At 45.3% G+C, this 10,225-nt stretch overlaps 1 protein-coding gene across 1 annotated transcript in view; it reads right to left on the reverse strand.

The window, feature by feature from the left end:
- Positions 1-6,713, reverse strand: part of PDC (phosducin) — a 29,842-nt gene extending 23,129 nt beyond the window's left edge. The window contains exons 1-2 of the mRNA XM_084848194.1: positions 6,547-6,713; positions 6,219-6,307 (exon numbers count right to left, since the gene is read on the reverse strand). The gene's annotated coding sequence lies outside the window, so the exon portion shown is untranslated. The remainder of the gene's footprint in view (positions 1-6,218; positions 6,308-6,546) is intronic.
- Positions 6,714-10,225: the final 3,512 nt, after the last annotated feature.

A 10,225-nucleotide genomic window follows, 5' to 3' on the forward strand; every position in this document is an offset into this window, starting at 1 on the left:
GTTGAGAATAATGCCCTGGTTTGATCGTATAATTCCAGATCAGAGCAGATATAATGGGTTTGGGAAGGGGTCAGAGGAGGACCTTTTAAATATCTGTGCTGAATTTGTATCTTCTGGGGCTGATCCCTGCCATTGAAAATGGGTTTGGGTATCTTAGGAAGCCCTGTAATTTAAGTGGTCAAAGCAATATAGAAATCTAACCAGGGCTGACCCTGATTAACTTCCGAGATCAGACGAGATCGGGCGCATCTAGCCCTTATTTTGCCAAGACACATCTGTTCACCTTCATACGATTAACTTCTAATTAGAAGTTCAGGGAAAGGGTACCATGTTCCTTCTTTTGCAGAGTTATTCATAGTCATACCCTGAAGAACCATATATCGTCAGACTGTAGAACCCATGACTTCTCTTATTTGCTTGCATAATTGTTTGGGGGGAATACGGAGGCCAGCTTGTTAAAAGGGAATAGTAGCAATATATCTAGAAAATCTCTCCCCGTGTTGGAAACTGCCCTCTGCTTTGTAGTGGCCTGCCATCTACTGTGGGTGATACAGAGTGGACTCTGCAAACCATCCTCTCTGAAAGATAGGACAAAGATTCACACTAGATTAAAGGAGGAGCCATGTGATAAACGAAGATAAATAAACCTAGGTTGGCTGACATAGAATAATGTCAGCTTCGCTTTAGTTCACTGGGGTTGATGAGAGTGTTAGTGGATTTACTTAATCTATCCTCTTTAACAGAGTTAATGCAGTTCCTTATTTGGAATGATGGAAACATTTTAAATAGACGCAAGGCAAAGTTTCACTGGTCATTAAAATTGTGTCAAGTTGGCCAACAGTGCTGACTATTCTGGAATTAGATTTCCATCACCACCATCACCCTTCTCATCAACTTGGTGATACAAAGCAGGTAGTTATCCCCTTTAACTTTAGGGGGGTTCAAACATCTCCTCCATGTGTCAAAAGAGCAGGCAATGGCTCCCCAAGATCTCATACAGGAGTCTCTTGAGATTCTTCCAACTGGAGATTGAACTGGAATCTTCTGTTTGCAAAGCATGGGCTCTACCACCGAGTTATGTGGTAACCTCTCCCTCAAAATTGTTGAAGAACTGAAAGATGCAAGCGATTACTATGAACTGATCTTTTTGTTGATCTTTTTTGTTTCTCCTTCCCTTTTTTGTTTGTTTGTTCCCTCCGCCCCCCTTCTGTTATTTTTGCAGATCTATATCTATAAAAAGCTGGAAGTCTGTACATATGCTTGCTTCCTGGATTCTGTGGTAGCCCATCTCCAAAGTGGGTGCTGTAAGATTTTAATATGACCTGCTGCCCATGCACTCAACCATAAATAAAGTTTTGGGGGTCCAAAATGAAAAATCTGCTTTACATATTATTGGACCAATATGACACTCAGATAACAGTGAAGTCAATGATTTATTCTCAAAAGATGAGATATGTTGGGATGGATCCAGACTTAATCCCATTGAGATCAACGGGACTTAGATTAGTCACTGATTTCAGTGGGTCCTATGACTAAGTCTGGATCCATCCCATAAACAAATTCATAAGAGGAAACATAAAGTAAAAGAAAAGAGAAGTGAAGAAGTATTAAAACAGATATTGAAAGTATATAGAATCATAACTTAATAATAGTTTGTCGTAATAATTATTCACCTTCTGGATATATACATTTATTTCTTGCTGTAACTTTTGTGATCCTATATATCTTTTAAAATCTGTTTTAGTACTGCTCTCTTTTTCACATTTTTAAATTTTGTTTTCTCTTGTGACCTTGTTCATGCAACTCACCTTTTGATAAAGCTGAGTGATTCTATACTCACATTACGCTGGGTCTGGAGGTAGGCTGCTGATACTCTGGTGGAACAGCTGCTAAATCTAATGTATGCCTAGCCCAGAGAAAGCCAAGAAAATCACACAAAGAAATAGAAAAATGGCAGAGAAATCACACACACACACACACACACACACACACACAGTGCATCCATGGAAACACAGCTAGTGCCCACCAATCAGAAACTGGGCCAGCAATGATGTCCACATGCTGCCCATACACAGAAGCAGCCAACAAACTCACAGCCATCTGGATACACCCCCAGCACATGCCCTGTACCACAACACTCAAGATGACACCAGAGTGCCCCCCTCCATCCATCATTCTCAGTGGCACAAGTGGGAACAACTCCAGTATTGCCTGTCTGTCCCAAAGCATCCCTACAGGCAGGGGTTTGAACCCCCTCATGCTACTCACAACCACTGGTTTGGAACATCTCTCTCTCTCTCTCTCTCTCTCACACACACACACGAGAAAACTTGGAGAGAAAACCCCCCAGTCATGTCAGGGGCGAAGGAGAAGGACCCCCCCCACCCCCAAACCTATACAGCAAGTTCCACAGAGCAGTTTCCTAACCACATGAGTGACTAAAGCTGAGGGATAGTGAGTTATTGAAGGGCTACCTAATAACTTCAAGGCTAAGGGTGTTTCTACATTAAGCAAAAAACCCACAAACCCCTACATCCTTTCCGGAGCTTTCTGCTTTCAGTTTCTTTGTGGGATTAGGATAGGTTTCTTTACACAGCAGCCACGTGTTTTGAACTGAGGGAGTGCCTTCCTCCCTCCCTGGCATGTGTGCAAAGGAGGGGGAGTCTTGTTTTCATAGCTTAACCTCTGCTGTACTGGTTTCTCACAGCTCCCAGGAAACCTCTGACTTATTTCTGAGTAGACATAAAATATAAGATTGTGCTGTAAATCTGCAACCCTTGGCACCTTTATGTGTGAGTAAGCTGCATTGAACTAAGTGGGACTTACTTCTGCGTAGACATAAGATCACCCTGTAAGTCTGCAACCCTCAGCACACTTACTTGGGAGTAAGCCCCACTGAACTTAATAGGGTGCTCTGAAACAACAGAGGACGTTGCTTCTGAGGTTGGTGGGGTGGGGGATCAGATGTGTCTCCCTTTGTTGCAGGAAGGCATTTTACCCTCTTCTCTCAATTGATAAATGCAGAGGCAGGAGATGCAATCGGCAGGCGATTCGTGCCCTCGCTCTTGTCAAATCTCATCCTGACCGTGCCCCCAACAACTGAAAACAAACGCCCACAGCAAGCAGCCACAGTGGTTTCTTCCACTATTGGAGAATTTTACAGGGAGGTCATGGCATTCCTGTTTCGTGGGCTGGAAAAAATACCACTTTTTTTGCGTTTGGGGAAAACCTATCCTCTAATATAATACAGAATTGAATACAACTATTCAACAGCAATGTTTTTTTAATATTAAATTTAGAAGAATGTCTTTAGCAATATTATTATGGAATGTCTTGATAAAACTTTGCAGGTGAGAGTTTCTGGGGTTGTCATTCTTCAGGATTTGGCTCTATCCCTCATTCTCTAGCTAGCAGATAAATCTCAGAGTCGCTCTTGAGTGTGCATCTGGTCTCTGATGGACATGCAACTAAATGCAGCTTTTGACCACTAAAGCATGCAGGACACATCCTGCCATTTTACACACTGCAGCGGCTGATAGGTGGCCACTGCCACATCACCCAAAAGAAATGCATCATCCCAAAAAAGAGGAGAAAAGATTACAAAGATTTGCACACACTAATTCATATGTATAGATGAAAATGTAGACAGAATTGCTATAATGTAAACATAAATACAGTACATCTCAACACAGTGGGGAATATTATGACCGGGTAGCCTGTGTGCCTGTTCAGTCTGCTGACCAGATGCTAACTGTTGATGGGCAGCTTCAAGGTGCTCCCTTCTTATGGTTCTTTACCTTTAAATTGGACTTGGACTGGACAGCCCTTTGTAGTGGAAATGCCCAAGAAGACTTTTGTATATCAAGGAGATAGCGTGACATGCTACCACTGCTTCTTTTATGCCTGAAACTCCTGTGAGACCTTAAAAACCAGGCCTCTTTAAGCACCTTCTAGCTTCTTGGCCTGACTCCTTGTTCTTCCAACAAGTTAGGATGGTATGTCTTGGAAAGCAGGGAGGGTCTCTTTGGCTGTGGTCCACCTGCTAATTTAGCTTATCTTTTGGGTAAGATGGGGGGGGGGAAGCCTAAGCATTATGAGACCATCACCGCTGGTTAGGGATGTATGAAACACCTACCTGGCTCCGCGCCAGGCAATCTGCGGTGGGGGGGGAGGTACTCTGTCCCACCCCCCCGGAATCCTCGACGGGGGGGAGGTGATCCGGTCCTCCCCCCTGGAATCCTGCCTGGCCGGCTCCGCTCCGCAGCCAAGCCATGGGGCCGCCAGCCGGCTCCAGCCGCCCGCAGCCGGACATCCGGCCACTGGGCAGCCCTGCAGGGACGCAAATGGTGGCTGTTGTAGCCGCCGCCATTTGCATCCCTGTATTGAGCCATGATAGGCTACGTAAATATTTACGTAGCCTATCACGGCAGGGGGAAAAACCCCAGCGTACGCAAATGGTACACACACACACACAGTGACAGCTGGAGCCCACTGGCACTGGTGGGGTGGAAGGCAGGGTCACCAGAGGAAGACTTGTCTTTTGAATCCCCAGCAACCCATACTACAGAAAGGCGAAACTATGGTACATGAGCGTTAAGATAATAGCTGGGTTCACACAACACACTAACCCATGGTGGTTTATTTTCCCAAACAACCCATGATGGGTTAGTGTATTGTCTGTGGGACATCTCCCCCACCCCATGGTGGGTTATTTCCCCCAGATAAGCTATGCTTAGAATCCACAGTCTGCAGTAAGGGTTATTTTACTAATGGTGGGTTAGCGTGTTGTCTGTTGTGCCAGCATGGGTTACAGAGATCACCTACAGAGCTGCTTGGCAAGAGCAGCCAAAAATGCTGCCGCTGCACTGCTCCTCTCAAGCAATCTCTATTCCCACCACAAAGGAAGCTGGGATACCTGTCGGGCTGGGTGGGAGGACTACAGGAGGAGGAGGGGAAAAATAAACTACTCTGTGTAGCTTGTTTGTCTGATTGTCTGATGGGAGCAAAGTCAGTTGTTTGCATAACTACCTACCCAGCGTAGCTTGCCACATGCCATGGGTTAGCGTGATGTGCAAAGCAAGGAGGTGGGATTAATACAGAAGCACACTTTTAGACCTACATTCTCCTTTTCCAGCAACTTCAACTGTACAGAGAAAATCAAGTGACTTTAGGATTATGAATGCAAAACATTAGTATTATTATTATTACTAGCGATAATGATGATAGCGAAGAGAAAACTCTCTGGAAAAGACCCTGATGCTGGGAAAGACTGAAGGCAAAAGGAGAAGGGGACGGCAGAGGATGAGATGGCTAGATAGCATCACCGATGCAATGAATATGGACTTGAGAGCACACTCCGGGAGACAGCGAAGGACAGGAAGGCCTGGCGTGCTATGGTCCATGGGGTCACGAAGAGTCGGACACGACTGAATGACTGAACAACAACAATGATGATGATATCCTCAGAACCACATAGAAATGCAATTTTTGGAACCTAGCAGCAAGTTTTGGAACTACCCTTCTGCATATCCATCCAGATATAACAGCGAGAAGCAGCACAATACAAAAATCTAGCATATGTGCACTCAGAAGTAGAAAAGTACTGGATTACTCGGGAGCAAGCATGAGAAAGCGTACCTGCAAAGCTGGCATTGCAGGGGTAGAATACTGATAAAGGGTGTCAGGGTGGATTTACCAAAGAAAATTGCCAAAATAGAAAAGAATTTTTGTTTTGTTTCTACACACACACAAAAGGCAAAACAAAACAAACATCCGAAAAGGAGTTTACAAAGACTTTAAAGCAATCCAAAAATAATAATCAGAAAATGCATATGTGTTTTAAGAAACCCTTCTTCATTTACAGCATCCGGAATGCCATTCCACAGGAATGGGAAGCTGGGCCGCACAAACGGTAAGCTCATGTCTGCCAAGCAGAGAAATTACGAAAAGGGGAGTCCAGGGCAGAATTTGCCCCAAGCAACCTCAAGCAGGTTTTGTTTGTTTTTTAAAAGGTGGGGAACACAGTTGCCAGCCTGAACTGCAGATTTCAAACGAAAAACTATTAAAAACAAAAACAAAACCTTGGCTAAATAATCACAGCACATTTTTAAAAATAGCAACCAAAAGAGAAAGAAAAGGTGGCGGCGATGGGACACAGGAAGGAGAATAAAATAGCCTGAAAGAAATGACACAGAAAAATAAGAAACACATGCATCTACCTTTAGGTCTGGATTGATGTGACGTGCTGGGATACCTTTGCTGCTGCTTACTGCACTGGCACACACACAGTGTCCGAGTCCTGGCTGGACTAAAAAAAGGGCAAATGTTAGTTTGTTTGGAAAGAGTGGACATTCTCTCTCTCCATCTCTCTCCCACACACACACACACACACACACACTCACAAACATCACACTGCTGCTGCTCCCTGTCACAAAATGGGCTCCATGTTCTCAAAGAGGAAATGGCCACCAATTTTCAGATCCAAAGCTTGCCCAGAAAGACTTCCATGCCCTTTTCTGTTTTGCTGCTTGGCCATGACCCCGATACCTTGGGAGCCTATATATGACATCCAGGAAGGTTGGCACTGGCAAACAAAACAACACGCCTGGTGCCAGTTGCTGCTACACCACACTGTGTTGCACCTGTGCAAGCTGACTTGTAAAGGAGAACAGAGCTCGCACAGGACAAAGCTTTTCTACTTGCTCAAAGCTTTCTTTTGTGCATGTGCTGTTTGGGAGAGAGACTGGAATTAATGAAAGGGGGGGGGCTATGGCCAGCGCGCGCACACGCACATACACACAGTAAGAGCTGGATTTCCTTTAACTATTATTGCACTTTTGCAGCTATGAAGGGGAAAGGCGTTTGTAGGATTTTCTGTCCCCAGCACTGGCAGCTAGTGACTCCAGTTCCAGAGAGGTGGCGATTCCACTCAGTGTTTTAGTTGCAACCAGCCAAAACTCCAAAGGGGTTATTCAGGCGCTGAACCCATTTTGGGATAAGGCTCAGCAGTGTGGATAGCACCTTTAGAGTTTTGGCTAGTGGTAACTAAAACCCAGAATGGAATTGCCACCCTTCTGGAACTGGAGTCAGCCGCCACCACTGATCCCAGGTGTGCCAAAATAACCTGACCTGGCGTTGGGGACTGTGTATCTTGACTGGGGTGCGGTGGGGATGGGAACACCATTTGCTGTTATACCTCTGGCAGCAAAATATCTTGCACCGGCTGTACTTGCAGGGGATAGAGTGGAGAGGAAGAAGGAATAGGCCAGCCAACCCCACTCTGCCCTGCATGCCTCTGTCACTTGATCCTTTCTTGGCATGTACAAAAGTCACTTACCTTTTTGAAGGGTGACATTCACGGTGGGAGGGAGGTGCTCCGTCCCTCCCCCCAAAATTCTCTCTGGCCGGCTCCGCTCCGTGGAGATTCCGCAGAGCCGCCGGCCGGGGCTGCCTACAGCCAGACATCCGGCCGCTGGGCAGCCTGCAGGGACGCAAATGGTGGCTGCTGTAGCCGTCACCATTTGCATCCCTGTATTTTGCCATGATAGGCTACGTAAATATTTACGTAGGCTATCATGGCAAAAAAACAACAACCACGAACACAAATGGTGGCGGCTATGGTGGCTGCCATTTGCGTTCCCTTTTTTTTGCCGTGATAGGCTACGTTAATACTTACGCAGCTTATCACAGCTTCCTCAGGGACGCAAATGGCGTCCCTGCATTAGCCGTGATAGGCTATGTAAGTATTTACATAGCCTATCATGGCTATAGTGATGAAGCGAATGGTGGCCACAGCCACCATTCACAAGTCAGCGTGAACGGCAGCAGATAGGTGTCCCGTTTCACGTGCCTTTCGTGGGGCAGGGGGCTTCGTTCTGCCACAGATTTCGGGGCGGAATTCTCTGACATCCCTAGCTTGGCACCTATTTGAAATGTAGAGAGATCAGGATTGTGCCCTTAGTTGTCAGGAATGAATCTGAGCGAGTGGAGATAGTTAGCAGCTCAGACTCAGAATGGGAACTGCCAGAACTGGGGAAGGCTCCCTCCCTAGTGAGCTCAGATATGGCAAGGCGTTCTTCTCAAGACCTTGGCGCACAGATGGCTCAGCATGGAGTCCCCCCCCCTTTCCTCCTCCATGAGAACCCAGGTCTTGGGTGAGGAGGAGAGTGAGGGGCGTGACTTGAGGGATGCTAGGGTCCACCGAGCAAAGTGGGAAAAGTTAGAGGCGGAGCTCAGACGCTCCACCAGGTTGGCTATGCATGATAGCCTACGTAGGAAGGAGCAACTGTAAAGGGAGGGGCATCCCCCCTAAGCTAGTCTGGCCGGGAAGTTCTTACTCAAACTACCAGCAACTTCTCTAACTTCCATTTTGGCTCCTCTATTGGTATTTGTAATCATGTGGAGTAGCTCCTTCCTTTGTAGCCTAAGAGTTTCCTAGAATTTGCCTTTGTAAGGAACCCAGTCGTTAACTAATAAAGTAGTGAGCCTGAAGCTTGGTATTTTGGAGTGTGTGGATTGCGGAGAGGATGAAGGATTCATGAGCACTATTTAAAATCCTATTCTCCTTGTTCTTTGATATACTGTGAGCTGCCTGGGGGCTTCTACTTGTACAGAAAAGTGGGATTCCCCACCTCACACTTCAGGGATGTGTTTATTTTGTAGATGTTGAGGCTTAAAAATTAAAATTAGCCAATACTGAAACTTGCGTTTGGATTCCATTGCATGGAAAACCATAAGACATGGATTCTAGGTCAAGGATATGTTTTTCTTTTTCATTAAATTCCAAAATTAATCCTGTTTTCTATGTTTAGTTGCAAGAAATTCGTAAGAATAGTCCCAACATGCTAAATTAGTCAGTTTTGCAGTAATGACTGGGAACACTTTGGGGACAGGTAAATGAATTTTCCAAGAGGGCATCTTTTACACATTAGACAATTCTTTGACAAAAAGTAAAGTACTGTAAGCAAATCAATTCTATTGATAAATGGTGAGTAGTGAACAAAATCATCCTGAAAATGTGGTGTATAAAAACTACATTAAAACCACAGAGTTTATTTCAGGATCTGGAAATGTAGATCCCAAAGACAATTTTCGGAATGCAAACTTTTTGCATTTGGGTTTTTGAAAATCTGCTTATCCCCATATCACAGATTTCTGTCATGGATGTTGCAGTGTTTGATTTTTTTTGTCAATGATTCCAATTTGGGGGCAAGAAGATAGCCAATAGGTTTTCAAAGATTAGTCATGTCCCATTTTCAGACGATGGTACTCATGTTTACTGAACTGTGTCAGGTCCCAAGCAGCTCAGCTGAGGTCGTTCTGATGGACACCTTTATCCTGGAGACAGACACAAATGTCTTCAGAGCTGAAAGTGGCATGAGGGGGTATCGTTGTGCATGTGTGCATGCTAATCCCACTTTCATCTCTGTTTACTGGCTCTGGAGGTTTTTGTGGTGCTTCAAAAATCTACAAAACCTGTTTGGAGAAGACAGTGGGAGAAAATAAATACATATGTATATACTAGGAAATGCTTGTAGGTCACCGTATTATATGTTGTTATACGTTTAGGGTTGGTCCAAATGACCTATTCAGGGGTCCCTCTGATTACAAAGACATTCCAGATCCCTTCCAACTCTGTAATTCTTGACTCTAAGGGCTCCTTTACATGTGTTTTTTTTTGAGGGTGCGATTCTCATTCTTCATTCATGGTATTTCCTGTGTGCGGTACACGATGTCGTTGACCTGCAGCAGCTGTCCTGCACCTTCCCCCTGTTTACCCTGTGATATTTCTGTATGGGGAAAATGAGGTATTAATTGCAGCTGTACAACAGATCTGCCATCACCTGCCCATGTATTGCTGACATCATGCTACCACATACTTTGTGTAGGAAGGTGTTGGGTGGTGCGGTATTGACGTCACCTAATGACAACAATCGGGTGGGAGTGTCACCCTCCTGTGCCTCCGTTGATCTCCAGCTCCTTTCCCATTCCACTCCTGGGAACAACACTGGGAACTCTGGAAATGCAGCATACTGGCATTTCACTAGTACAGCATGGCAGAGACTGCTGCTGCTCCAAATGCCTGCAATGTTGCAACCCCTTTCCACTCAGTCCCTTCTCTCAGTGTATACTCATACAAGAAAAGTGTTATTGCTTGCTTTTACAAGGACAATACTGACTTGCGCACGTGGGATGCGGGAGAGCAGACTCCTGAAGTTGCGAACAT

The sequence above is a fragment of the Heloderma suspectum genome, chromosome 4 (genome assembly GCF_057233095.1).
Source record: "Heloderma suspectum isolate Gila_16-S chromosome 4, 16-S_ref, whole genome shotgun sequence".
Taxonomy (NCBI): domain Eukaryota; kingdom Metazoa; phylum Chordata; class Lepidosauria; order Squamata; family Helodermatidae; genus Heloderma; species Heloderma suspectum.